The 25492-nt window shown below is 41.0% G+C and overlaps 2 long non-coding RNA genes across 7 annotated transcripts in view; one reads left to right on the top strand and one right to left on the bottom strand.

Moving 5' to 3' along the window:
- LOC112545575 (uncharacterized) overlaps positions 1-25492 on the top strand; it is a 132942-nt gene that overhangs the window by 74868 nt on the left and 32582 nt on the right. The window contains exon 1 of one of the 2 annotated variants that reach the window (XR_012901621.1): positions 4808-4897. The exons of the other annotated variant lie outside the window; for it this stretch is intronic. This is a non-coding gene — a long non-coding RNA (uncharacterized LOC112545575). Of the gene's footprint in view, positions 1-4807; positions 4898-25492 lie in introns of those variants that run through there. 2 annotated transcript variants of the gene reach the window in all.
- The window catches only part of LOC102448719 (uncharacterized), a 55987-nt gene that overhangs the window by 9749 nt on the left and 20746 nt on the right, over positions 1-25492 (bottom strand). For 4 of the 5 annotated variants that reach the window (XR_012901616.1, XR_012901620.1, XR_012901619.1 and 1 more), the window contains one exon: positions 18445-18603. This is a non-coding gene — a long non-coding RNA (uncharacterized LOC102448719). Of the gene's footprint in view, positions 1-18444; positions 19490-25492 lie in introns of those variants that run through there. The other variant, XR_012901615.1, reaches the window with a different exon arrangement.

Raw genomic sequence — 25492 nt, 5'->3', positions numbered from 1 at the left:
GGGATACATGGTTAACCAATTACCTGCTAAGCATTGCTTACTGGCATGTTTACTGGGATAACCAATTAATGGGTGCCTGGCCAGACTGGAGCAGCCTGCGGCATGGTACAATGGGCCCTATATAGCTGGTCTGGAATAGCCCCCCATCTCCAGCACAATGTAGCGGGATGGTTAACTGGTTAAATATATAGTTTAACCGGTTAACATTTTTAAAAAGCATTTTCCATCCCTAACCCCTACAAATAATTCTGATAACCCAGGGTCAGAGAGTAGTGCACTCTGACAATCTTCCTCATGCTGGGATGATAGCCCAAGTGCAGTTGGCCAGCTTTCTGTCCCCTTACTGCCTCTCGAACCATGCAAAAGGGATGGAACCAGACAAAGGACCAGGCTGAACGAGTTTCAATATTCATATGTAGAGATCACAAATGCATGAATCACTCAGGCCTGGTCTCTGAGTAACCTGATAGGGCACATCATCTTGTCAGTTGTGAGTGGAAGTGAAATTTTGTTGGCTTTCACAGCTATTTGACTATTCAAATTACTGAACAGTCCAAAAGGACCCCACAGTTTCAGACCAAGTAACAATCATATGGCAGAGGCACTTGACAATCAGGTTCGTTCCAGAGAGTTCTTCCAAATATTTCCCTCTTCTCACCAGCATCCCCTCCATCTTGCCAGTTCAGTTTTAGCCAGCTGTTCTACGCACAGGTGTTCATTTTGGCTGAACAGTGAGAATGCTGGGTGATGTGCTGTTTATTTTGGACCTAAAAGTGCTTTTCTGTTTGGTGTGATCTGAACTTCATCCCATGTTTCACCAGTTCTTCCAATGACTTCATATAGATATTGAATAACATGGAGTGAAAAACTGATCCATTTGCTATGTAGTATAGATGAGCTATCTACTGTTCATACTCCATTGTGCTGTTGGACTTAGTTCTTCTCACTTAGAAGGCCATAGGTAATTGCTGTACGGAAAAGGCAGTTTGGCCTCTAAGTCCCTGTCCAATACATGTCTTAAATTTTCAGCCTCATCAATCTGTCATTCTCTCTTCTAAATAAGATACTGCTCTGTTTTTCTAGCCAATCAATCCTATTTTACTTTGGTGGCCACTCCAGATGAATTCTTCCGTGTTTGCTACACTACAGGAAATAATTCTTTTTAGTTCTTTATGTTAGCTGTTTACCTTTTTGCATTTTACTTTAGGATTGTGACTCATCATGCGCACATACACCTGATTCTGAACTTGGCCTCAACACCCTGAACAAATTATTATTTATAAACTATTCCCTGCTTTAGCAAGGTAGAATTCAACAAGAGCTTTCTGCGGTTATTCAGTACTTTTATTTTCATATCAATACCCAATAAATATTAGGGTTGCCAGACAGTTTCAGAAAAAAATACCGACCCCCCCCCCCAAAAAGTACTCCGAGTGTTATTAAGCCAAAAAAAAAAAAGTGGCCGCTTTAAAAAATGTGTGGTGAGGTTTATTGGCCCTACCATCTTGCCTCCGTCCACAGGGCCGGACAGCTCCCTTGTAGAACCCAGTAAGCACTAGGGTTGCTAGGCTGCCTCCGTATTGAGCCTGAGATTTTCTCCTCCTGGCTGGGAAAAAATCAGAAAGTACTGGACATTTTAGGTGTCCGGAATTTTCTAAATTTTTTTACTGGACAGGAGGTGAAAATAAAAACTGTCTGGTTCAATACCAGACACCTGGCAACCCTAATAAATATACCACAGGAGAGGCTAATGAACATAAGGTGTGACTGATCAAATTGCCTATTGAGAGTAGGGTTAAATGTCATGGTTCAATCTCAATAAGTTAAATCACTGAATTTTTTGGTCACATAGCCAACCTTGTTTTGAGTGTATTGTCCTTTGTGACTTTCTCATATTGTCAGTGGGATCAGGCTTTGAATATCCCAGTGTGTGTGAATGATCAGTTATGCCCTTCCCCTCTTTTAGCAAATAACAGTATGTGCCAATTTATGTACAGAGGTCACTTTGCACACTGGGTGTAGCACTGAAAATGAGCCAGGGTGGATGGGATATGGACAAGGGGGAACACCTTCAGGAACTGTTAGGGAGCCACTCCCAGCAAGTTAAAAATTATTTCCATGTGAGCTGAAGCTCTTAGTGGAAACAAAGTTCAGTATTATCTAGCCACATATGGAAAGAGTCTTTTACTCAGAACATATTTTTTTAATGCAGTGGCTATTCTAAAAAAGCAAAAGGGAAGCCCCTAGTGAGCTCAGCCTAATTCCTATAATGTTTTTATAACTCTGCTCTTTTCTACAGCATTAGTACTGACTCAACTGCAGGAACAAACCAAGGGCTTTGGCTGTAGTTGTACATCTACTGCATGCGTCTAATATGCTTTGAGTGACCATGGTAAAAGGTCTGTATTTAATGCTCAAGATTGTTTTATGTACATACTTAGCAGTAGTATAATGCTGTCATTTTCTGTAAGCTTCCCCTTTCAGATTCTAGCTAGCTATAAACTTAAAAATACCCACACACACAAATATACCTACACATTCACACACTATCCTACTGATATTTTTTTTAAAAATAATCTGGGGGGAGAGACAAAAGACCAAAAAAAAGGGGGGTTAGGGTGGAGTGGGGAGGAAATGTGAAAGGAAAGGAGGCCTGTCCCAGGATATAATCCTTTTGTTTAGAAGTAGGCAGGAGCATTAATATGGTCATGGATAATTCTTTAAAAAATATTTTCCAGAACTGTGTTTTGGGATGTGTGCTATCATCACAGAAAGCTTAGTTTTATAGATCAGTGCTTGTAGCCAAATTATTCATATTACCAAGAAGGAAGAGCAGTCTGCTTCTGGCTATAGAAGCTGGGCTCAGTGAGTTGGCTGAGTCGGTAGCTAAAGCGTGGGTTAATCTTAAGAAGAAGGACCTCAGATACATTTGAAAAGATTTGGTCCCATTTGTAAGAAGCCTTTGATTAATCCGTAGGCCTAGCTGATGGAAACCAAGAAATCACTCTCCTTTCCCTTCCCACCTCCACTTCAGTTCCTTCCCCTCCTATTTCTCAATGTTTCTCACTTTCTTGTTAGAGCACTATAGATTGTAATAATGACGACTTTTCATACATCTAGCAGGCTCAACCACAAGGGCTTTATTTAAGTAATATGGTCAGCTGTGGTATGGTTTTATGATAGGCTGAGCACCCTCCATGCTCACTGAAGTTACCACCCATATACAAAAACATTAAAATTTCTTTGTGCCTTTTTCTTTTTTAAATTTTTTGTACAAAGAAGGCCTCAATAGTTGTTTAGACTAGGTTACATTAAAAAGAAGGCATGGGGACCAGATGCAGACATATATATATATATATATTTATTCTTAAATCTGGTCTTTCCTGATTAACTGTAGAATTTATTGAGGGTCTCAGCAATGTCTGTTGTCAGCATTTTTATCTTAATTAAAGCTACCTAAAAGAGTAACAACATGGATAAGTTTTCTCCCATGTGTTCGTTAGGCATTAGAGTTCAAAGATGTTAATAAAAAATATAGTTTGACTAAAATTCCCTCCTTCCCTCAGGGCTGAACTTTTAGTCTTTTATTTTAAGTAATTATCTTGCTAGTTTTCCAGTCTCCACAGAATCTTCCAGTGGAAACAAGCCATTATTGCTAATGTGAATTGGAAGTACAATGCTTCTAATCGGGAAAAAAATTCCCAAACCATACTTTTCAGTTGCCTTTATACATTGTTATACCAGAGTACATGGTAAACAGTTCATTTACACACACACACACACACACACACACACACACCTCTGCAGAATGAATACCCAGCTAAATGTCCACTAAACTTTAATGCCACCATAGGGACCAATAAAGGTAGTCTGCATTTAATTGATTAGGGTAAATATGATTCAGAACACCACTGAAAAATTAAATGGTGTTTTAGGTATTAGATTGAGGTAATGAAGTCATGGTCAATGCTATATTTGATATCAACTTGTAAGTTTGTGCACTTTTGCCGGAGGTCAAATCAAGCCTTTGGATAAAATAATTGGCCTGCTGACTGTAAAACAGAGAGAGGAATACAGGTTGTTACAGTTCTGTCATCTCTAAAAACTTACAGTAAATATTCCATCTGCAGTAAAGTTGTTTTTTGGTGAAAAACTTGCTTACAATATTTATTTGGTGAGAGAATTAATTTGGAAAAAATGAGGAGGAAAGAAAACAAACATATTCCAAATAATTTATTTATATAAGCATCCTTTTCCATGAGCAGTATGGGGAAAATTATAACAGTAGGAATGGGTTTGTTTTTTCCCCCTCTCAACTCTGGGTGTAAAGCTCTTCTAACTGAAATCAGGCTTCGAGATATTTTCCCTTGTGACAGAAAGTCTTCTTAGGACTGATAATGGGAAATATAACATGCTTTTGTAATGCAGTTGAATTTTATAATACACTGTTCACTCTCAATCTACAACAGGGTAGAGATATTAACTATTACTAAAAAAAAAAAAGAGCACATGGATATGAGCAATACATCATTGCCAGAATTTTCTGATGGCCTTAGACTCAGAATAATTTTACCAAAGATTTTTGAACAGGACAGGCTAATAGGAGTGTTTTAAGTAGGGTTGCCAGATACTTTCAAAAAATATACCAAACATGGTGGGGAAAAAAAATTGGTTGAGCAAAAAACAACAGCAGCAGCAAAAGGGGGATCAAACTTGTTGAGAAAAAAAAAGGCACTGTGCCTTTAAATATCCCCACACTCCCTGCTCCCTCCTGCCCCCGCCAGATGCTGCAGGGGAAGAACATCCAGTATTTTCTGGGGGTTTACTGGACAGAGGCAGCAAAAAACAGACTGTCTGGGCAAAAACAGGACACCTGACAATCCTAGTTTTAAGAAAGGTAAGTTAGCTGAGAGATGTAGGAAAAATTGGTATCATGGTCTTCTGCGAGAGGAGCTAAAAGTGAGACAGTGGGAAAAGAAAATCCATGTACTGTAGTAGTGTTTTGTGTGACAGACTAATAGGTCGTAAGTAGGCAGTGAGTTTAAAAAGTTGAGTGGGAGGGGCAGGAGTGAGTCCAAGAGGGAGTTCACGCCTGCTGCAAATGCAAACCCAGCATTTACACATGTACCATTTTGCATGTTTATATACCCTTTTTTGGATGTGTAAATGTGAGTTTTGAGGATATGGGTTTTGAAGGTGTGGGGTTTTTATTGGTGCAACATAGGCAACTTGTTTTGAAAACTTGGACCTGAGTGTCAGTCTGCGATGAAATCAAAGGATAGCAAAGGAAAAAAATTAGTGTTTCTTTGTTTTACTTTTTTGTTTTATAATTGAATCTGGATTGTAAAAGTTATTGAGTATAATCCAGTAATGCTTTTTTCCCTTTCATTTGATGCTTTATGTCAATTACAGGAAATATAAATAATTCTCCCCTACTTCCATGAATGGGGTTTCCCTAAGCTCCTAATCACTACTATTAGGAGTGTAATTGGGTTCAATTAATTCAAATAATTACTACCTTCAGTAAAATACAGGATCTTTATATACCCTAAAGCTTTGACGGAAATTATGTTGATTTTCCTGGTGTTTAAAAAAAAGGGTTCACCTTTGCTCTATATAGTTGTTTTATACAGTTCCTCCAGGTTTGTGCTGTTTAAATATTTATTTTGTGAAAACATGGTTTTAAAAAATCAGAATGAGCAAAATACTGAGTTTGGGTTTTTGTAATAGTTTTGTATAAACTTTATGCAGCTGTTCAAACTACTGTGATGAAGCCATAATTTCAAAGATGAGACATACTCTAGGAAACTATATGTAGGGGAAACTATGTGCATTTCATCATTGGGAAGCCTGATGGAATTGATTTCTGAACAGAAGGGCTTAATGCTTGCAGAAGCTTAGCTGTTAAGACAGCATTATACAGTGGAAACTCCACAGTTTGCTCATGTTAAAAATTCCCAGTGGTACAAGCCATGGCTACCCTAGGTTTAACACTTGAAATCCAGATTCTTAGTCACCATCAAAACTCAGGGTCCCTTTCCCTAATATTCAAATTAGACAGTAATAGTTACAGAGAGCCTGCTATTCAAGAAGTGTAATTCAATTCTCATTTTTTCCACTACCCAGAGAAGTATTCCCTAACAAATCAGTGTAAAAGGCAATTGTCTATAGCCAGGGCACATCTAAACTACGTTGTTGTTTTTTCTGAAAGAGGATATGCAGATTCCGTGGGAATTTGAATATCTTCTTCCGATCTCACTTTTGAAAGAGGATCTTTCGAAAGTGAAAATAGTCTGGATGCATTTTTTCAGGAAAAAAACCCTTTTTCGAAAGAACCGCGTAAACCTCCTTTTTAAAGGGTTTTTTTTTCCAGAAAAAACCATGTCCAGACTACTTTCACTTTCAAAAGTGATCCTCTTTCGAAAGTGAGATTGGAAGAAGATATGCAAATTCCTGCGGAATTTGCAAATTCTCTTTCGAAAATTCTATGTAGTCTAGACTTGGCGAAAGTGTCTCTGAAAAGAGAGGAAACAGCAAAGATAATTTCTTCCTTTAAGAGACTGTTAGTTGAACTGATTTTCAGATGGGGGTGGTGGAGGAAGAATGCAGAACTATAAAGAGCTATAAACACAATAAACAAGCCCTGGGTTGTGTACGTGTGTGTACTTGGTTTTTGTTTTTATTTAAAGGGTGCTACATTTTGAATCAAACATATGCACTCACATTTTGTTGCAGTACCATTGTCACCTAGCTTTACTTAAATGGCAAAAAAAGTAACAATTTAATCTGCAAAGTCAAATATGCCCCTGTAAAGATTTCATTAAACTATGCCTTATTATGAACATTATCCCTAAAATTATTAAGCTGGTTTTTGTTGTTTTTTGTTTATTGTAGCTTGTATGAGTTTCGAAAGAAAGAGATGAGATCAGAGAAAACAGCACTGGAGAAAATACCCATATTTGAGGGAAATAGCAGACTTCTTAGCAGAAACATTTTCTAAATGGCCACGAATGTTCAAACACTACAGCTTTTTGAATGAAAATGAATGTAGAAGTTTCCTAGGTTGATGACAGGTTAAACACATTCTGTTTTCCTTTCGATGTCAGTATTTTCCAGCATGAGGAAATGCAAACTGCATAACTGATGAGACACTTAGATGGGAAGCATTTCATCTCAAGGAATGGAAAAAGAAAACTCACACTGTGCAAGGCTGGGGTATATATTATTAATCACATTTTCTAACAAAATGAATCTATTTGCTTATAGGATTTCTCTTTTTCCCCTCCTCCTCTACATGAAATGATCTTGTAGTATGGAGACAGCAACACTGCAGAGTGTAGTTTAATGAAAATTTGCTGTTGCCATGGCACAGGGGTTCTGATTTTATATTCCTAAAACATTATTTATTAGTTTTCATTTTGCATTTCTCTGGCTCTCTAAACAGCTACATCAATCATTATGATTCAAACAATTAAAAATGCTGTATTACTAAGAAGAAATTAAAAGAAGTAATCAGCTTAACACAATCCAACTCAAAACCCTTTCTTTGGCAGCTCAAATGTGTTTTCCATATACATGCTGTTAACATCCCAAATTGGCTCAGATTAAAATATATTGGAACAGGATTGAACCAGAGGCGAATCTATGTATGTGTGTGCGTGCACATGTGGGAGGGGAGAGGTACTCTTTTATTTCACAGCGAACAGTGCGGGTTTCCGTCAGTATTTGTTGTTAACGCTCAAACCAAAAAAAACCACTTTGAACTGGTAGCTGTGTGTTCCTAAATGAGATCGTGTTGATGTAAAAGTCCAGGCCTGTACTTAATGCCTCTCTGCCTTGTCTGAAATGCTTATATTGCCAGACTGGAGCGTGTTCTATCTGCAGTATTTTGCTAATAATAAATGTTATGGGCTAAATCCTGTCCTGGACAACCCAATCAGGGAAAGCAGCAATCTCACACTGTGTGTCCTCTTCTGCTGAAGGACTCCTTCCCAAGAAAGGCAAGATTCTCCAAGGCAGCCTTGCAGGACATACTATGGAGTACATATTACCATTCCTCTGAATACAAGTTGCCTTTCAGCTTTTATCTGCTTCTGACAATAGCATAGGTAGTTCCTAATTGAGGGACAGATACTTTTTAATCTATTCATGTTCCTTTAATGCAAAAGACTTATTTTCCCGTCCATGGAGGCTGATAGAGAAATATGAATACCATTTAGGGCTAAGACAGTCGTTCTCAAACCATGGCCTGTTTGGCTACGACTACACTGCTATTCTCTGTCTTTTGAACACACCGTTATTTTGAAATATAACGGGCTCGCTATTCCAATGTCCCTGTAAACCTCATTACACAAGGAGTAAGGGACATTTCAAAATAGTGATTTATTTCCAATAAGTGCTGTGTAGACAGAGCCAAATTTTGAAATAAGCTATTTTGAAATAACATTGAAATAAAATACATAATTTGCATAGTTCAAAGTGCATCTCTTATTTCAACCTGTAGATGCACCCTTTGTGGTCCAATCTGCACATCCTAGGCCTTCAGGAAATTGGTATTTATTTAAAGTAGTCTCTGTCCTGAATATTATTGTAACTGGGATCAGAGGGAGTCAAGTAGAGAAGGTTTCTTTCTAGAAGATGCACTTAGTAGCACAGAGCCATGGGCTGTGGAGTTACAATGCAGGCAGATCAGTGACTATACCCTCCTGATAGTTTAGATAGGGTTGTCAGCTCTCTAATTCACAAAACCAAACACCCTATCCTCCACCCTGCCCCTTCCTCAGTGGCTTCCCCACATTCCCTCTTCCTTAGTGGTTCACTTTCCCCCACTTATATTCATTTTACTGGGTTGGGGCAGGAGGTTTGGGTGTAGAAGGAGCAGGCTCTAGATGGGGTTAGGGATAAGGAGCTTCAAGTGCAGGAAGGGGCTTTGGACTAGGTTTGTAGATTATATTATAACTATGTAGTAGTGGCCTACAAATGGAATGATTTGAAGAGTGTGTGAGAGATAGCTAACTATGCAAATTCAAGGAATGGCATTTAGACAATCTGAATAATCAGGTCATCTTGTGAACTGACATGGTACCAATGTAATAAGCCAAAGGACATAAGTGACCTGAAAAGGGATAGTGTTAATGACAGCAACTTTTCAGTTTCCCAGAAAAAACAATAATTTCCAAAGTAGTTCTCTCAGCTGACAATGCACCTCTGCCCCCTTCCATGTTACTTCTAGTAAAAATATTAGTATTTTTCTTACAACCTTTTCAGCAAAAGGTAACCTTCTGAAAGCTATTTTAGAATTGGAAGAGTACTAGTGGTTGTGTGAGCTTTAGGACTTTGAAGATTTAGCCTTCCAAAAACTTTAGTGGAGGTCCAGGAAGCCTATATACTGACTGCAGAACATCCCTGTTGCCCCAGCTCAGCAATTTCTCTTTTGGACCCTTCAGAAACCCAGAAGTGCCAATTTAAAGCGAGAGAATTCAGATACAATTTTAAAACCATGGACAGATTTTGGATCAATTTTTATTTTATTACCAAATGATCTTCTTACTATATCTTTAGAGTGATTTTAATGCTTTTAAGTGTCCATCTCTGCATGCTGAAGTCCTGTATGAACCAGACAGATGGTCTTTACCACTATACATCAAGACTAACTTAGAGGAATCACTCACTTCTAGAGGTGAGATGATTAGCCTCTACGTGACATTTTTTTATTGGCATATGTACTCCATCTGCTCCCAAGGATATGGCAATTTTTGAAGACAGAAGGACCAACCTGGCAAACTGATCTGATAAACATGCAGTGGGGCTGTATTTGTTGCTTTAACAGCCCACAGGGGTGTGAAATGAGATGGAGAACCAGAATTCTTCTATGGAAATAGGTGCTCCACCACTCTTTTGAAAGGTGTATCATTTATTCCCCCTGCCCTGATTCAGTGTAGCAAGCTGGTATGGAAAGGGACACATCCTCCCTACCCTCTTTAGTGAACCTAATGCAGTTGCTAATGATAGATGTCATTCAAAGCTCAAGGCCCAGGATTGTGAATGGTTTCTGCACACTAGCCCAGATGAGGTGAGGGGTGCTGCCTGACGCCTTGTGTTATTCATACAGGACAATATAGTCTGGCTTCCTTTTTTTAAATAAATAGCTAGAATATGGAATTGGGGCATACATACATCCTGGTCTCTAAAGTTTAATATTAAAACAAACAAATACATTTTTCTTCGGGACAGAGTGGCCACACTAATTTTCCTCTTTCTGGCTGCTGCATTCCTGAATTTTAGGAAAACTGATGTCTTTGACCATCTTGTGTCATTATGATCAATGTCACATTAAAGATAGAACCCTAAGGGTAGATGTTTACTGTCAATATACCCATTTGTGGAAATACTGGAGTGGTGATACAGCTTGCTGTCACTCCAGCCTGTCTAAAGAAAACTAGACAAAAGCTTCTGATAGAGGGGGTCATAGTGGCCTGGAACTTTTCTGCTGGGGGAAGAGGGAAGGTAAGAGTAAGTATTGAAGGCAGTAGACTAAAAAGTCAAATGACCATGAAAGAACAATAAATGTGGTAAAAGTCATAAGATTTAAAAGGGGAAAAAAGAGAAAAGGGGGAGGAGAAAAAACAAAAGAACCTGAAAAGGAACGTGTGATAAAGTCTCAGAGAAGTAGCCATGGTAGTATGTAACTTTAAAAATAACAAGTAGTCCTGTAGCACCTTAGAGACAAACAAAAAAAATATATAGTATCATGAGTTTTCGTGGGCAAAACCCACTTCCTCAGATGAGCAGAGTGGAGAGAAAAGAGGGACCCTCACAATTTATAACAGAGTTCCAAGTAGCTGAAACCTTTCCTGGCATCATTCTGAGACAAAGGTACACTAGCATGCAATGTTATAGACATGATCACCCTGTTATGGAGCAGAGAGTAGTCATTAATGGTTAACAATCCTGCTGGAAAGGTATAACAAGTGGGGTTCCACAGGGGTCGGTTTTGTTCAATATCTTCATCAATGATTTAGATATCGACATAGAAAGTACGCTTATTAAGTTTGCAGATGATACCAAGCCGGGAGGGGTTGCAACTGCTTTCGAGGACAGGGTCATAATTCAAAATGATCCAAACAAATTGGAGAAATGGTCAGAGGTAAAAAGGATGACATTTAATAAGATCAAATGCAAAGTGTTCCACTTAGGAAGGAACAATCAGTTTCATACATACAGAATGGGAAGTGACTGTCTGGGGAGGAGTACAACAGAAAGGAATCTAGGGGTCATAGTGGACCACAAGCTGCATATGAGTCAGCAGTGTGATGCTGTTGCAAAAAAAGGAAACATGATTCTAGGATGCATTAACAGGTGTGTTGTGAGCAAGATACAAGAAGTCAGTCTTCCGCTCTACTCTGCACTGATTAGGCCTCAGCAGGAGTACTGTGTCCAGTTCTGGGCACCACATTTCAAGAAAGATGTGGAGAAAATTGGAGATGGTCCAGAGAAGAGCAACAAGAATGATTTAAGGTCTAAAGAACATGACCTATGAGGGAAGACTGACAGAATTGGGCTTGTTTAGTTTAGAAAAGAGAAGATTGAGAGGGGACATGATAGCGGTTTTCAGGTATCTAAAAGGATGTCACAAGGAGGAGGGAGAAAAATTGTTCTTTCTGGCCTCTGAGGATAGAACAAGAAGTAATGGGCTTAAACTGCAGCAAGGGAGGTTTAGGTTGGACATTAGGAAAAAGTTCCTAACTGTCAGCGTGGTTAAACACTGGAATAAATTGCCTAGGGAGGTTGTGGAATCTCCATCGCTGGAGATATTTAAGAGCAGGTTAGATAAATGTATATCAGCGATGGTCTAAACAGTACTGGGTCCTGCCAGGAGGGCAGTGGACTGGACTTGATGACCTCTCGAGGTCCCCTCCAGTCCTATTCTATTATTCCCTTACTCCTCATGAAATGAGGATTACACAAGTCAGAGTATGAAGTCCTCCAGTTTAACATTATTTTGTCATTATGACGAAAAAACTGCTTGTAGTGAAGAGGTGGACTATATTATTTTGGAAGAACGTTATTCTGAAATTACACTGCTATGTAGACAAACCCTTGGGGTTGTATGGCTTTGGATTTTGTCACTTAATTAGCTTAATTTGTTACTCATAAGTTATTGTAGTCAGAATTCCAAATAAACGCCAGGCAGGTACCCTTGCAAACATACTTATTTTTGTTCTGAAATACCCTAAAATTTTCAAAAATGCAGGATAGTTCACACCTGCTGTTTCAGTTTTCTCCAGAGGGGAAGCCCTGATCTCTGTTAAATAAAATATTGCCTTTTCCTACACTTGCTTAGTTGCAGGCCTGCCCCCGGATAGAGGCAGAAAGAGTGGCTCCAGAGGAAGTCCTATAGGAGCAGCCCCTAAAAAAGAAGGAATGTGCAAGCACCAGATTAGGAAACAGGAACTAGACAGGATAAAAGCCAGGGGCACCCCTTCCTACCTCACCTGATGAATGCGTGGTGAGGACTAGGACTATAGGCTCACGGAACACAGAGTGAGGGGCAGTTCAGTGGGCTCACAATTATTCCTAATGTGACTAAAGAGATAAACAATGACCAAACTTTTCCCACCATACACTTGCCTGTCAGCCTATCAGAACATTTTCATGGCTCAGCCTCTCTGGAGAAGCTAGGAGCAGCCACTGGTATGTAGGCCTTGAGCTGCCACTCTGCACAGACCATGCCTAGGGCAAGTGAAGGAAGGGCTCCTTGTCATTTCTTCTTACTTGTGTACCAGCCTAAGGGGCCAGGCACAGTCTTGCCCTCTGTGTCACTATGCTTACAGATGTCTGGCAGATCTTTTCCCCTGAAGATAAGGCACTTCAAAGGTCAGATGCAATGAATTTGTAATAAGGAATTCTTTGTTATACTAAAAGCAGAGACAGGGCGTAAACATTTTGTTTTAAAAGGGTTTTAATTCATGGTGCCTTCCTGAGCCTTTGGTGCACACTGGATCAACTTACAACTGGGGCAAAAGATCAAAAATTCTAGTGGTATGGGACCTCAGTCTGTTTTCACCCGTGAAATTTAAAGGAGCATGAAGACCAGATGAAAGAACAAGCATATTTAATGAGAGAATTGGCTGTTTGCCAGTATTTCATAGTGATTGAGACACTGCATGATTTGCCATGTGATATATTAATTAAAATTGTTTTCTTTATTTTAAACATTTGAATTGGAAGGAGGGCTGATCCAAACTTTTGTCACGTCACTGGGAGTTTTTTCATTTACTCCAGTGCTCTTTGGATCAGACCCGAAGTGACCTCCCATCAGTTTCTGTCGGAGGGTATGTCTACACTACCCCACTAGTTCGAACTAGGAGGGTAATGTAGGCATACCGCACTTGCAAATGAAGCCCGGGATTTGAATTTCCCGGGCTTCATTTGCATAAGCGGGGAGCCGCCATTTTTAAAACCCCGCTGGTTCGAACCCCGTGCAGCGCGGGGAACGAGGTGTACCAGTAGTTCGGAATAGGAAGCCTAGTCCGAACTACCTAGTTCGAGCCCCGTGTAGCCGTGCTGCACGGGGTTCGAACCAGCGGGGTTTTAAAAATGGCGGCTCCCCGCTTATGCAAATGAAGCCTGGGAAATTCAAATCCCGGGCTTCATTTGCAAGTGCGGTATGCCTACATTACCGGGTAGTGTAGACATACCCATAGTGTTTAAAGAGTGAGATCTTCTTTAGCAGTTAATGGTGTCTTTTTTCTAATACTTACGTAAAAGTCTGTGTGGTGGTAGCCTATAGAACACTAGTTTCTATCACTATCAAGAAATCAGTGTTTCCTGCTCCGTGCATAGTTTTAATGTTCTCTGTTCTAGTGAAGTGTGCAGCAACTGGGGCAAGGGAAAATAATGCACACTTCAACTGCGTGAGGATTTCATGTATCACTGTAAACAAAAATGTTTGGAGAAAGGGTTTTTCTGAAGGAACAATTCTACACATCCTTACCAATTGTTTCAGGAAGACAGCCTCCTGTTCAAGTAACAAATGAATGGGTAATTTTATTTTCCCCCACTAGCTTAATTAAGTTCCTTTCCCCCCAAAAGATCTGCTACTTATCCAGTAGTTCTTGTGGCTCCTTGCAATATGCCAATCCCTCTGTTTTCCTCCTCCTAACATTGTTTTTCTCCATGCAGGTAGACTACCTGAGGAAGTCAGTTACCACTTAGCTTGGCCAATAAGATTTATTAAATTTCATTTTTAAATAAAATGTCGTTGCAGTTCCAGTGCAGCTGACAAAACTGGGACTCAACCAGCAGCTAATAAGTGCACTGACCTGAACATGTCCCAGTTATCTGCACTGACATATACATTGCATCATTCTGACAGCCATTTGTTTTTTAGCATGGGTAATCACCAATATGTTCTTTTAAGTGAGATTCATAGATGCTGATTGCATTTATTGCATAAATTACTTCATTATTAAAATCAGGTCATTTGAGCCCAAAAACCATTAACATACAAACTATCGGCATAATTTCATAAGTTAATAAATCAAGCACAGGAAAAGAATTAAGAGGGTTCTTAGCGATAAGTGTTTCTTCAGAGATTAAGGAACACAATTTTCTTATGAATATATTAACATATTAAGAATGAATTCATGCAAAAGCAATTTTTCTGCATATATAAAACTTGTGCTAAATAATTTTCATACTCAGCCACCAGAGCTGTTTCAAAATGAGGTTTTTTTCTTAAATCACTATACAGCAATTAACCTGCTGTGATACACTTTACCTGTAAAATTCTTATCTTTCCACTTTAATCAAACAGCTAATGTCCAGGAATAAAAAATGGCAAGATAATATTTGAAAGAAAACAAAAAATCCTAGTTAATGGCATGTTCATCCAAGGTGAATTTAAAATATATTCTTAATCTTGAAAGGTACCAGTGAAATTATCTCTCTGATTACAATAGATCTGTGGTTGTCTTATAAAAAAGTACGTTAAAATGGATTTAATTCTCATAACAGGCTCTGAGACTTGCCATAATAATAAAGAAATGGGTGTTATTTATTTCACCAATTAGATTTTGATTGCTTCTGAGTAAAGCAACTGTAATTATTTGGATACACAAATGCTGCATGGAAACACAATGAATTCACAGGTAAACTACACCATAATAAATAAGAATGTGTGCAGAAATTTTACCAAGCTACCAGACAGCTAAGAGTTTTTTCCCACATTTAGACGGTGGTGTTTTTCCAATCTCTCGCCTACTGTTTTAGCATGTTTAATGCATTTTACCCTCAATATCAGATTCTCTGCTGTGACACACAGTGAGTCATTTCCCCTCATATTTGTTGTTTAATGCTAAACAGTACTTGGTATTTGTAGCCTCATAATTCCTCAGGACAGAAATAGTGAAGCCTCTTTCTTCTCTTTGAGACTCTAAAAGAAATCAGGAAATCTAAAACTTTATGTGACTCGTTGAGTGCACTGCTGTATATTGACTGGCTCAATGGAGATAATCACAGAGGGAGAAATACATTCAGCCACTCCCAGCAGAAAGAATGCCCCAAACACAGTGGAAGTGAGTCCACTGAACAAAAGTACTGGGCAAGCAACAGAACAGCCATACTGAAAGTGCATGTTGCAGAGGGGTATGCACTAGATTGGCTTTCTCTATGGCACTCTACTAGTCCTGGTCGATCGTACAAAACGAAGAGGATAAACTCTTGCTTTAACTATGAAACAGAATTCCAGCCTGAACTATGGCTTTGGAATTGTGACAATATAATACCATACCTATTTCTTTTTCTCTACTAATCCGTGCAGTTCTTTGCTGATGGTGGTGGAAGGTAAAAGGCTTTTCTGTCTTCGTTGAAGATAATTTACTGTGCAGATATTTATGTGGAGAAAAATCTAATTGTATATTAATGTCATTCTAAAATTTTGACCTAGATTGTGGTTTAAAGTAGGGATGTGAATGACTAGTCGACTATCCGATAAGCAAATGCTTAATGTCAATAAGTCGCTCCCCACCCCCTTGTTGCCTCTATCATAAAGAGGCAGCAAGGAGGAAGAAGAGGAGGGGTACTTCAAAGCGACAGCACCTCATGGAGTCTGGAGCCAGACCCTGGGCTCTATGCGGCACTGCTGTTTTGAAACACTGCATGTGGCCTGGGGCCAGCTAGAGTGTCACCAGGCTGCATGTGGCATTTCAAATCAGCAGCACCACGTGGAGCCTGGGATCAGCTGGGGACTCCCCCGCTGACCCAGGGCTCCATGCAGTGCTGCCGCTTTGAAATGCTGCATAAAACCTGACGCTGGGCTCCCTGCGCCATTTCAAAACAGCAGTGTCGCATGAAGGCTAGGGTCAGTAGGGGAGTCCCCAGCTGATCCCAGGCTCCACGGGGTGCTGCCGGTTTGACACGCCATGGGAATTATGGGTCAGTGGGGCACTGCCCTGCTGGCCCCTGACTCTCCACAGCGCTTTCGCCTTTGAAGTGTAGCAACAGGCTGTTGCTATACTTCAAATGCAGAGGCACCCTATCAACTAATGGACTAGTTGATGCAAATTGAAATTTAATGTCCCTAGTTTAAAGCCAGAAGCACCAAACTGAAAGCTAATAGGAGGACTTAGCAGAATTTCTCCCACAGAAATCATGCTGAATTGGTGAATTCTGCCACTCTGTCCAACTAGCCCATGTATTCAGTAATCAGGTAGGCAGATCCTGAATACTAAAGGTCAGTGTCTACACTGGCGCAATCTCATGCAAAAGCGGCTGCTCTTGAGCAAAAACCTGCTGCCTGTCTACACTGGCCGCTTGTTCTTGCACAAGTAAACTGACGTTCTAATGTATAAAATCAGGGCTTCTTGTGTGAGAACTCTGATGCTCCCGCTCAGGAAGATGCCCTTTTGCGCAAGAGCTCTTCCAGAAGAGGCCAGTGTAGACAGGCAACATGAATTTCTTGCGCAAGAAAGCCCTATGCTTAAAATGGCCATCAGAGCTTTCTTGCGCAAGAGAGGGACTACACTGGCATGGATGCTCTTGCGCAAAAGCACATCTCTTGCACAAAAGCACATGCCAGTGTTGACGCTCTCTTCTGGAAGAGTTTTTGCACAAGAACTCTTCCGCAAAAGAGTTTTTGCGTGAGAATGTGCCAGCATAGATGTAGCCAAGGAGTAATACATGTAGGGCACTCAGGCAAACTTTCTGTAGCCATACATATTGTTTATAGATTGACCACATGAAGATTGTGGGTGAAATTATTACTATTACTTATGTCATCTATATCACTGAAACAAATGCACTACCACCTCAAACATTTTGGACCAGGTTTGAAATTTAGGAATATGCTCCTGAGCCACGGAAGTCAATGTACATTTTTCCATTGACTTATAGGTATACCAACAAGAAATTACATGTAAGTGCTTGGATATTTTGCAGATACAGCTAAGAGGCCTCTTTTTGAAAATGTGACTGTTCTGCTCTTTATACAAATATTTATTTACATAGTGAAATGACCTTAAAAGGTCAAAAGCATAAATGAAAATGTATTCTCTTTATATCTACTCAGTATTCACAGTAGGAAAAGGCCTATCTTATGCAATATGCAAATAGTGTTATCATATATAACACATGGATACTATAAATCTATTGTCAAAAGCATCTTCCACTCAAAAATTGTCCATTTTTTATCAAATCTAAGGAGAAGGAACAGTAAATAATAATATGAAAATATGGGCTAATTAGAAATGACTGCATATGAATTCACTTTTATTAAACTGGTTTTATTTAAATCGCCTCTTCATTTTCCTGTGCTGGGTAGTCTAATCTACATGCCTCTGTCGCCAGAGGCATGTAGTCTAGACCACTGGTCCCCAACCATTGGAGGTTGCCAGACGCCGAGCACTTGGCGGGCGCACACAAATGCCCCTGTGGGCGCCAGGGCACCCGCAGGCACCGTGTTGGGGACCACTGGTCTAGATGTACCCTAAGAGATATATTTGGGCATAAGCTTTCTTAATTGGTTCTTTAAGCATGAAAGAGTAGGCCCAAGTCTGTTAGTTTTAAGCTGCTACAGGACTCCTCATTCTTTTTACTTTGACTTGTCTTTGCCTTTCTATTTAAATTGATCTCAAATGCATAAAACTGTATAGCTGATTAATGCTTCCAGGTAGCATGAATCACACAGAGATTTGTTTCTGTTATGAGTAAGGCTATGTTTTAGCCATGAGTATTTTTACTAAAAGTTATGGACAGGTCACAGGCAGCAAACAAAAATTCACAACCCATGATCTATTCAAAGATTGTACCACATTCCACTGGCTAAATCTTGGGTGCTGGAGAGAGGGGTCTCTGAGACCGCCGTAAGTGTTCCGGGGCAAAGGGAAGTCTGGAGTCACTGCTCATGTTCGGGAGGGTGGGGGGACACAATAACCCAGAACTTACCCATGAGCTGCCAGTGGGGCCTGTGGGCCTTCCAAGCTGCTCAGGCAGTCCTGAGGTCAGTCACGCACTAGTCACTGCAGAAGTCTTGTAGGTCCCGAAACATCAAGGAATCCGTAGCAGACTTCCAGCCTTGATTCTGAGTTACCTCAGTGGATAGTCCTCATAATGGATGAATAAGAGCAATGTAATCAGAGAGGAGGAGAGGATGAATATTATATTATTGTCTTAATACATGCTTGTCTCTGCATCACTTCAAACTACAAAGGGCTAGTAAAATAAAGTTTAACACTTGAGTCCCTATTCAGGCATATCTCCCAACAGTAGTGGCAGCTGACCAGGAGAGGTACATACTCCTGTCAAGGACAGGCCCTGCTTACTTTGGATGCTGAACCTGAGAGAAAACGCTTGAGTGAATCAGGACAAATTTGTAAAGATCTGAGGACAAAAAGAATTAGCAATATATAGCATCATATGTCTTTAGTCTAGATCAGTGGTCCCCAACCATTTGGGGTTGCCGGGCCGAGCGGGGCCCTCCCCATAGCAGCATTCCCGGGGCCGGCGCTGGTGCTCTCTTCCCCCTCTCCCCCAAGCGCTGTGCGCCCGGGGCCGGCGCTGGCGCTCTCCCCCCCCATCCCCCATGCGCCACGGGGGGTCAATCCGCGGCGCCCCTGGGGCTGGCGCTCACCGTGCGCCATGCGCCGGGGGCTGGCTCCGGCACCACGCATGCGCCACGTGCCCGGGGCCAGGCCAGCCCTGAGCACTTGGCGGGCGCAGACAAATGCCCCCGCGGGTGCCATGGCGCCCGCGGGCACCGTGTTGGGGACCACGGGTCTAGATAGACAAAGTAGGTAAAGTAACATCTTTTATTGGGCCAGCTTTTGATAGTGAAAGTCAAACTTAAAAAAAAAAAAAGAGTCCTGTGGCACCTTGAAGACTAACTAACTAAGGGTACGTCTACACTTGCTCACTAGTTTGAGCTAGGGATGCAAATGTAGGTGACTGAAATTGCTAATGAAGCAGGGATTTAAATATCCCGCACTTCATTAGCAATTTTGGTCGCCTACATTTGCATCCCTAGCTTGAACTAGGGAGCAAGTGTAGACGTACCCTAAGCTTCCACAGGACTCTTCACTGTTTCTGCAGATACAGATTAACACAGTTTCCTCAATGAGACTTTTCAAACTCTTAGGCTGTGTCTACACTGCACCATTCCTCTTAAAATCAGGAATAAGGGATCTTTTGGAAAAGGCTTTATTTTCCGAAAGATCCCCGTCTAGACTGGCTCTTTTTTCCGGCAAAGCCCCGAGCCGGAAAAAAGCGGCAGCCATGTTCATGGAAATGGAGCGGGGGATATTCATTTGCAATTCCGACTTGTCTCATCTGCATCCCTTTTCTGGAAAAGGGGTGCAGTGTAGACACAGCCTTAAGGTACAGAGATGTTAAACTGGAAATCTGGAAAGATCTGTCTCAAACTCCACTGCCTTCATTTCAGTTAGGTTGTGAGAATGACCTTTGACAAATACTGATATTTGTACACTGCTGGCAGAAATGCCTGCATATTTTTTAAAATGAAGTTTAACCATAAAAGGTTTGAAATTGTATTTATATTGAGTCATACTGGCTTGCTCATTATCTGAGTATGAAAATCATAAATTTGCTTTCTTGATAATCTAAACATTCAGCATCTCTTTTTGTTTGTAGTTGTATCATCAGAGGTTCCTAGGAACTAGAATCTAAACATGTGGAAACAGAACTATCACAAATTGTCTAGAAGTTTGTATTTTTAATTTTTCATCACTTTATGTTCCTCTTCCACCAAACAATCTCTGTATTGGTAGCTTTTCTCAGCAAAATAAACTATTCAGATTCAATAATGCAGTTGCTGTCTAAAAATACTGGGATATTATGGGCTATTAAAAGGATGCTTAGAATTATGTTTTACTGGACAAATTCTCTCTCGAATCCCACCCATCCATTCTCAAGGAAGCTGATGGAATTGTTAGGGGATGAGGCAATCTAGAAATTGGTGCTCTGAGCATAGTGATCTTTATATGGTTTGATTTTTAATTACAGACTATAAATCTATTCAGTACTAGCCCTTTAATTATTTAACTTGCTAAAGACTACACTTTTTTGCCTTCATTACTGGAAAATAATTCACTATTAACACAGGTACAAAACAAATATTGTTTATATCTACAAAGTTTGTAGATTGACAATTAATGTTCAATTATATACAACCAAATACAATTAATCTTAAATTATGATTTATTCCCCATTAATTTTAATTTCTTTTCTTCAGTATATTTATACTATTAATTGTGTCTACCTTTACCGGTGAAGAATCTTGCATTGCTTTCCAAGAAAATATAATACAAGGTTTTATGCAAGAAGTTAAGAAAGGGGTGGGTTTATAATTTTACACTGAAGAATTAAGACAAAGCTGATAGTGATGCCTATAGTTATGATTGCCCAACTCTTTCCATTACTGCATAGCAGTGATTCTCAACTAGGGATATTTGTTCACCTACGGGTACACAAAGGTCTTCCACAGGGTACATCAACTCATCTAGATATTTGCCTCGCAAAGTCAGTACAAACTAAAATTTTATATATACAATGACTTGTTTATACTGCACTGTATACTATACACTGAAATATAAGTAAAATATTTTTATTCAAACTGATATTTGAATGGTAAAAAAATTAGATGGTAAAAAATTAGAAAGCTTTTTTTGTGACAGTGTGCTGTAACACTTTTGTACCTCTCAGGTTGAACCTCTCCAGGTCCACACACTCTAGTTCAGCAACATCTATGGTCCAGCATAATTTTAGTTAGCCAGATGTCTACATATCATCTATCCCATTTCTACCATGCCTGGTCTCAAATTACTTCAAACTGTTGGCTCCTGAGAATGGCAGAATTGGGATATTCTCTCCAATTCTGTTCCCTTCCATCTTCCCACCTACCTTCCTCGTTCATCTTCAGGGACCTTAGGGTGTGTCTAGACTACCTAGTTTTGTCGACAAAAGTGGACTTTTGTCGACAAAACTATACCAGCGTCTACACTACCACTGAGTTCTGTCGACATAACGTCGACAGAACTCAGCAGTTTTGTCGACGCTGGTATACCTCATTTTACGAGACATAACTCCTTCTGTCGACAGAATTCTGTCGACAGAAGGTGTTATTGCCTGTAACATTGCGTCCAGACTACGGAGTTCTGTCAACAAAGCAGCTTGCTTTGTCGACAGAACTCAATGTGTCTGGACGCTCTTTGTCGACGGAAGTTTTGTCGACAGTATCTGTCGACAAAACTTCCGTCGACAAAACGCGGTAGTCTAGACGTACCCTAACTCACAAACAACTCCTTATGTGGGAGGTACAGTTACTTTTCCTTCTCGGGGCCATAGAGGAGGTTCACTTCAGTGCCAAGGAATTCTACTCCTGCTATTTCCTAATCCCCAAAGCCAAGGATGGGATCAGGCCTATTGCAGACCTCAACAGATTCACATAAAGGATGAAGTTCTGCATGGTCTTGCTGGCTTCCATCATTCTTTCTCTGGATCCAGGAGACTGGTAAACTGCCCTCGATTTATACGATGTGTACTTGCATATATCCACAATTACATCCTACAGACAATTTCTATGATTTGCGGTCAGCATTATCCATTCATGGTCCTTCCATTTGGACTGTCAGAAGCCCTTACAGTGTTCGCCAGTGCATGGCAACTTTTCTTCTTGTGCACCAGATGCAAGTCTTCCCAAACAGACAATTTGCTCATTGAAGGCCCATCTTGAGTCCCGGGGGAGTAATACATAAACCTGTTGTGTACAATGTTCCTCAGACTGGGACTCATCCTCAATGTGGAGAAACTGACCCTAACTCCAACTCAGAGAATAGAATTCATTGGGACCCTCCATTCAAGCCAGGGCATTCCCGCCTGACCATCAAAGATCTTCCATGCTTCCTTACCACGACTTGCCTAAAACTAGTGGAGCATAAGGCAGCTTGTACTTAGTGCAGCATACAAGGCTGTGGTTACTCCCTCTTCTGGCGTAGTTGACTCAGGTATAAAGGCCCAATCCATACTTCTGTTCAGACTGGCCACATTCCACCTCTGGTGCTTAGATTTCTCCAGTGGTGGCAAGAGCTTCAGGTAGTTTGGGCAGGAGTACCCTCTTCCAAGAGTCAGCCATCACTGTCACTAGTCACAGAGGGTATGTCTACACTACCCCACTAGTTCGAACTAGCGGGGTAATGTAGGCATACCGCACTTGCAAATGAATCCCGGGATTTGAATTTCCCGGGCTTCATTTGCATAAGCGGGGAGCCGCCATTTTTAAAACCTCGCTGGTTCGAACCCCGTGCAGCGCGGCTACACGGGGCTCGAACTAGGTAGTTCGGACTAGGCTTCCTATTCCGAACTACCGGTACACCTCGTTCGAGCCCCGTGTAGCCGCGCTGCACGGGGTTCGAACCAGCGGGGTTTTAAAAATGGTGGCTCCCCACTTATGCAAATGAAGCCCGGAAAATTCAAATCCCGGGCTTCATTTGCAAGTGCGGTATGCCTACATTACCCTTCTAGTTCGAACTAGGAGGGTAGTGTAGACATATCCAGATGTATTAGCGCTGGGGTAAGAAGTACATCTGGGCGATGTCAGGACTGAAGGTTTAGAGTCCCAAGCAGTGCTATCGCTGCACACCAATGTCAGGGAGCTTTGAGCAGTGTGTCTAGCTTACTAGGCGTTTCAGACCAAACTTCAGTGCATATGTGTATCGGTGTTGATGGACAACACAACGGCAACATTCTAAACTGGATGGTGCTTGTTCTTCTCCCCTGTGCCTGAAAGCCTTCAAACTGTGGTACATTTGTATCACCAGTTCAATACAGCTAGAGGCATCGTGCCTGCCGGGCTCCCAAAACAAATTACCTGACCACCTCATCAGGTCCTTTCAGGGCCACAAATGGTCTCTCAGCCTTCCAGAAACGGAATTATCTCCAAATAGATGTGTTCACAACACAGAACAAAGGGGGACCACCACTTCTGCTCTTTCATGAACCACAGCCCTGGCTCAAATGCCTTTCTCCTTTCATGGGCAGACTCGTTATCTTAGTTTCCTCTTGTCCTTCTTGATTCTTCTCAAGGTCTGACAGGACAAAGCATCACTCTTTCTCAAAACACTAATTCCCCATGTTGGACACACCTTGTCCATGTTTCCAGACTTGTCCATGACCTTGTCCATGTTTCCAGACTTCATCATGCAGGACAACAGTCACCTGCAGCATCCCAATTTGAAACCACTCCACCTTACCGCATGGAAACTTCATGGCTGAATTTCTTTGTGCTCCAGTGCTCTGATTTGGTAAGGAAGATGCTTCTTGGTAGCAAAAAATAAACAAATACAAATCCAGTGGATAGTGCTGGTCGGAGACTCTCTTCTGAGGGGGATGGAGGCGCCCATCTATCGTCCTGACATGTCATCATGGGAGGAATGCTACCTGCCAGGGGCCCATATCCGAGATGTTACGGAGGCATTGTTGAGGATTATCCATCCCCCTGACTACTACCCCATGCTACTCATCTATGTGGGCACTAATGATACTACAAGGTGTGACACTGAGCAGATCAAGAGTGACTATAGAGCCCTGGGAGTAGGGGTGAAGGAGTTTGGAGCGCAGGTGGTATTTTCTTTGATCCTTCCTGTCAAAGGTAGGGGCCCAGGCAAACACACGTGCATCCTAGAGGTGAATGTCTGGCTGCGAAACTAGTGTCGCCAGGAGGGCTTTGGCTTCCTTGAACACGGGACGCTATTCCAGGAAGGACTGCTAAGCAGGGATGGTGTTCACCTTTCGAGGAAGGGGAAGACCATATTTGGATACAGACTGGCTAACCTAGTGAGGAGGGCTTTAAACTAGGTTCGACGGGGACAGGTGACCAAAGCCCATGGATAAGTGAAGAACATGGAGACCTGGGATATGGGTCTGAAATGGGAGGGAATGTGGGCAATAATAGCAGAGAGAAAGGCGGGACAAGGCAGAACTGGGAGGCAAGATCAAATCAGTATCTTAAATGCCTATATACAAATGCAAGAAGAATGGGTAATAAGCAGGAGAAACTGGATGTGCTAATAAATAAATACAACTATGACATCGTTTGCATCACAGAGACTTGGTGGGATAATACATACGATTGGGATATTGGCATAGAAGGCTACAGCTTACTCAGGAAGGACAGGCGAGGAAAAAAGGGAGGAGGTGTTGCCTTATATATTAAAAATGTGCACACTTAGACTGAGGTAGAGACGGACATAAGAGATGGTTGTGTTGAGAGTCTCTGGGTTAGGCCAAAAGGGGTAAAAAAAAACAAGGGTGATGTCATGCTAGAGATCTACTACAGGCTACCTACCCAGGAGGAAGAGGTGGACAAGGCTTTTTTTAAACGACTAACAAAATCATCCAAAGCGCAGGATTTGGTGGTGTTGGAGGACTTCAACTATCCAGATATATGTTGGGAAATTAACACAGCGGGGCACAGACTATCCAATAAGTTCTTGGACTGCATTGAAGACAACTTTTTATTTCAGAAGGTTGAAAAAGCTACTAGGGGGAAAGCTGTTCTAGATTTGATTTTAACAAATAGGGAGGAACTGGTTGAGAATTTGAAAGTGAAAGGCAGCTTGAGTGAAAGTGATCATGAAATCATAGAGTTCATGATTCTAAGGTAATGGTAGAGGGGAGAACGGCAAATTAGAGAAAATGGATTTCAGGAAGGCAGATTTTGGTAAGCTCAGAGAGCTGGTAGATAAGGTCCCATGGGAAATAAGACTGAAGAGAAAAACAACCGAAGAGAGTTGGCAGTGTTTCAAAGGGACATTATTAAGGGCCCAAAAGCAAGCTATTCCGCTGTGTAGGAAAGATATATGGCAAAAGACCGCCTTGGATCAACCAGGAAATCTTGCATGATCTAAAAATAAAAAAGGAGTCATATAAAAAAATGAAAACTAGGAAAAATTACAAAGCATGAATATAGGCAAACAATACA

The sequence above is a fragment of the Pelodiscus sinensis genome, chromosome 2, assembly GCF_049634645.1.
Source record: "Pelodiscus sinensis isolate JC-2024 chromosome 2, ASM4963464v1, whole genome shotgun sequence".
In the NCBI taxonomy this organism is placed as follows: domain Eukaryota; kingdom Metazoa; phylum Chordata; order Testudines; family Trionychidae; genus Pelodiscus; species Pelodiscus sinensis.
This window is presented reverse-complemented; position numbering and strand designations above follow the sequence as displayed.